The following is a 4,765-nucleotide window of genomic DNA, read 5'->3' on the forward strand; positions in this document are numbered from 1 at the left end:
AGGGAGAGAGAGACAGAGGGGGAGAGAGACAGAGACAGAGAATGCGAGTCATAGAAACAGGGAAAGAAACAGAGGGAGAGAGAAACAGAGGGGGAGAGAAACAGAGGGAGAGAGAAACAGAGGGAGAGAGAAACAGAGGGGGAGAGAAACAGAGGGGGAGAGAAACAGAGGGGGAGAGAAACAGACAGGGGGGGAACAGACGGGGAGAGAAACAGACAGGGGGGGGGGGACAGAGGGGGAGAGAAACAGAAGGGGAGAGAAACAGACAGGGGGGAAACAGAGGGGGAGAGAAACAGACAGGGGGGAACAGAGGGGGAGAGAAACAGACAGGGGGGGGGGCAGAGGGGGAAAGAAACAGTGGGGGAGAGAAACAGAGGGGGAGAGAAACAGTGGGGGAGAGAGACAGAGGGGAGAGAAACAGAGGGAGAGAGACAGAGGGAGAGAGACAGAGGGGGAGAGAAACAGTGGGGGAGAGAAACAGTGGGGGAGAGAAACAGTGGGGGAGAGAAACAGAGGGGGAGAGAAACAGAGGGGGAGAGGGAGACACCCGGTTGGATAGACCAAAGAAAGGGAGACACCCGGTTGGATAGACCAGAGAGAGGGAGACACCCGGTTGGATAGACCAGAGAGAGGGAGACACCCGGTTGGATAGACCAGAGAGAGGGAGACACCCGGTTGGATAGACCAGAGAGAGGGAGACACACCCGGTTGGATAGACCAGAGAGAGGGAGACAGACCCGGTTGGATAGACCAGAGAGAGGGAGACACCCGGTTGGATAGACCAGAGAGAGGGAGACACACCCGGTTGAATAGACCAGAGAGAGGGAGACACCCGGTTGGATAGACCAGAGAGAGGGAGACACCCGGTTGGATAGACCAGAGAGAGGGAGACACACCCGGTTGGATAGACCAGAGAGAGGGAGACACCCGGTTGGATAGACCAGAGAAAGGGAGACACCCGGTTGGATAGACCAGAGAGAGGGAGACACCTGGTTGGATAGACCAGAGAGAGGGAGACACATCCGGTTGGATAGACCAGAGAGAGGGAGACACCCGGTTGGATAGACCAGAGAGAGGGAGACACCCGGTTGGATAGACCAGAGAAAGGGAGACACCCGGTTGGATAGACCAGAGAAAGGTAGACAGACCCGGTTGGATAGACCAGAGAGAGGGAGACACCCGGTTGGATAGACCAGAGAGAGGGAGACACACCCGGTTGGATAGACCAGAGAGAGGGAGACACCGGTTGGATGGTTGGATAGACCAGAGAGAGGGAGACACCCGGTTGGATAGACCAGAGAGAGGGAGACACCCGGTTGGATAGACCAGAGAGAGGGAGACACCCGGTTGGATAGACCAGAGAGAGGGAGACACCCGGTTGGATAGACCAGAGAGAGGGAGACACCTGGTTGGATAGACCAGAGAGAGGGAGACACATCCGGTTGGATAGACCAGAGAGAGGGAGACACCCGGTTGGATAGACCAGAGAGAGGGAGACACCCGGTTGGATAGACCAGAGAGAGGGAGACACCCGGTTGGATAGACCAGAGAAAGGGAGACACCCGGTTGGATAGACCAGAGAGAGGGAGACACACCCGGTTGGATAGACCAGAGAGAGGGAGACACACCCGGTTGGATAGACCAGAGAAAGGGAGACACACCCGGTTGGATAGACCAGAGAAAGGGAGACACCCGGTTGGATAGACCAGAGAGAGGGAGACACCCGGTTGGATAGACCAGAGAGAGGGAGACACCCGGTTGGATAGACCAGAGAGAGGGAGACACCCGGTTGGATAGACCAGAGAGAGGGAGACACACCCGGTTGGATAGACCAGAGAGAGGGAGACACACCCGGTTGGATAGACCAGAGAGAGGGAGACACACCCGGTTGGATAGACCAGAGAGAGGGAGACACACCCGGTTGGATAGACCAGAGAGAGGGAGACACCCGGTTGGATAGACCAGAGAGAGGGAGACACACCCGGTTGGATAGACCAGAGAGAGGGAGACAGACCCGGTTGGATAGACCAGAGAGAGGACACACCCGGTTGGATAGACCAGAGAGAGGGAGACACCTGGTTGGATAGACCAGAGAGAGGGAGACACACCCGGTTGGATAGACCAGAGAGAGGGAGACACCCGGTTGGATAGACCAGAGAGAGGGAGACACCCGGTTGGATAGACCAGAGAGAGGGAGACACACCCGGTTGGATAGACCAGAGAGAGGGAGACAGACCCGGTTGGATAGACCAGAGAGAGGGAGACACCCGGTTGGATAGACCAGAGAGAGGGAGACACCCGGTTGGATAGACCAGAGAGAGGGAGACACACCCGGTTGGATAGACCAGAGAGAGGGAGACACACCCGGTTGGATAGACCAGAGAAAGGGAGACAGACCCGGTTGGATAGACCAGAGAGAGGGAGACACCTGGTTGGATAGACCAGAGAGAGGGAGACACACCCAGTTGGATAGACCAGAGAGAGGGAGACACACCCGGTTGGATAGACCAGAGAGAGGGAGACACACCCGGTTGGATAGACCAGAGAGAGGGAGACACCCGGTTGGATAGACCAGAGAGAGGGAGACACACCCGGTTGGATAGACCAGAGAGAGGGAGACACCTGGTTGGATAGACCAGAGAGAGGGAGACACACCCGGTTGGATAGACCAGAGAGAGGGAGACACCTGGTTGGATAGACCAGAGAGAGAGAGACACACCCGGTTGGATAGACCAGAGAGAGGGAGACACACCCGGTTGGATAGACCAGAGAGAGGGAGACACCTGGTTGGATAGACCAGAGAGAGGGAGACACACCCGGTTGGATAGACCAGAGAGAGGGAGACACACCCGGTTGGATAGACCAGAGAGAGGGAGACACCCGGTTGGATAGACCAGAGAGAGGGAGACACACCCGGTTGGATAGACCAGAGAGAGGGAGACACACCCGGTTGGATAGACCAGAGAGAGGGAGACACACCCGGTTGGATAGACCAGAGAGAGGGAGACACACCCGGTTGGATAGACCAGAGAGAGGGAGACACACCCGGTTGAATAGACCAGAGAGAGGGAGACACACCCGGTTGGATAGACCAGAGAGAGGGAGACACACCCGGTTGGATAGACCAGAGAAAGGGAGACACACCCGGTTGGATAGACCAGAGAAAGGGAGACACACCCGGTTGGATAGACCAGAGAAAGGGAGACACACCCGGTTGGATAGACCAGAGAAAGGGAGACACCCGGTTGGATAGACCAGAGAAAGGGAGACACCCGGTTGGATAGACCAGAGAAAGGGAGAGGCTAAGAATATGACTTAAAACAATAACAACAGTCATATAAAACGACACAACTTAATGAGTAAAACCGTGCTAATAATAGCCCAGTGACCTCAGGCATTGTTAACATATAAATTAGAGTTGTTCAACGTTGTGATTTGGGCCACTGCCTCTGGTCTTTAACGCTGAGGGATGGAGAGAGGGAGCAGTTCAGTAGTGTACAGTTCAGTATAGTGTACAGTTCAGTAGTGTACAGTTCAGTATAGTGTACAGTTCAGTATAGTGTACAGTTCAGTAGTGTACAGTTCAGTAGTGTACAGTTCAGTATAGTGTACAGTTCAGTAGTGTACAGTTCAGTATAGTGTACAGTTCAGTAGTGTACAGTTCAGTATAGTGTACAGTTCAGTAGTGTACAGTTCAGTATAGTGTACAGTTCATTAGTGTACAGTTCAGTAGTGTACAGTTCAGTATAGTATACAGTTCAGTAGTGTACAGTTCAGTATAGTATACAGTTCAGTAGTGTACAGTTCAGTAGTGTACAGTTCAGTATAGTGTACAGTTCAGTAGTGTACAGTTCAGTAGTGTACAGTTCAGTATAGTATAGTATACAGTTCAGTAGTGTACAGTTCAGTAGTGTACAGTTCAGTATAGTGTACAGTTCAGTAGTGTACAGTTCAGTAGTGTACAGTTCAGTATAGTGTATAGTTCAGTAGTGTACAGTTCAGTAGTGTACAGTTCAGTATAGTATACACTTCAGTAGTGTACAGTTCAGTAGTGTACAGTTCAGTATAGTGTACAGTTCAGTAGTGTACAGTTCAGTAGTGTACAGTTCAGTATAGTGTACAGTTCAGTAGTGTACAGTTCAGTAGTGTACAGTTCAGTATAGTGTACAGTTCAGTAGTGTACAGTTCAGTATAGTGTACAGTTCAGTAGTGTACAGTTCAGTAGTGTACAGTTCAGTATAGTGTACAGTTCAGTATAGTGTACAGTTCAGTATAGTGTCCAGTTCAGTATAGTGTACAGTTCAGTATAGTGTACAGTTCAGTAGTGTACAGTTCAGTATAGTGTACAGTTCAGTATAGTGTACAGTTCAGTAGTGTACAGTTCAGTATAGTATACAGTTCAGTAGTGTACAGTTCAGTAGTGTACAGTTCAGTATAGTGTACAGTTCAGTAGTGTACAGTTCAGTAGTGTACAGTTCAGTATAGTGTACAGTTCAGTATAGTATAGTATACAGTTCAGTAGTGTACAGTTCAGTAGTGTACAGTTCAGTATAGTGTACAGTTCAGTAGTGTACAGTTCAGTAGTGTACAGTTCAGTATAGTGTACAGTTCAGTAGTGTACAGTTCAGTAGTGTACAGTTCAGTATAGTATACAGTTCAGTAGTGTACAGTTCAGTAGTGTACAGTTCAGTATAGTGTACAGTTCAGTAGTGTACAGTTCAGTAGTGTACAGTTCAGTATAGTGTACAGTTCAGTATAGTATAGT

The sequence above is a fragment of the Oncorhynchus clarkii genome, unplaced genomic scaffold (assembly GCF_045791955.1).
Source record: "Oncorhynchus clarkii lewisi isolate Uvic-CL-2024 unplaced genomic scaffold, UVic_Ocla_1.0 unplaced_contig_1720_pilon_pilon, whole genome shotgun sequence".
Taxonomy (NCBI): domain Eukaryota; kingdom Metazoa; phylum Chordata; class Actinopteri; order Salmoniformes; family Salmonidae; genus Oncorhynchus; species Oncorhynchus clarkii.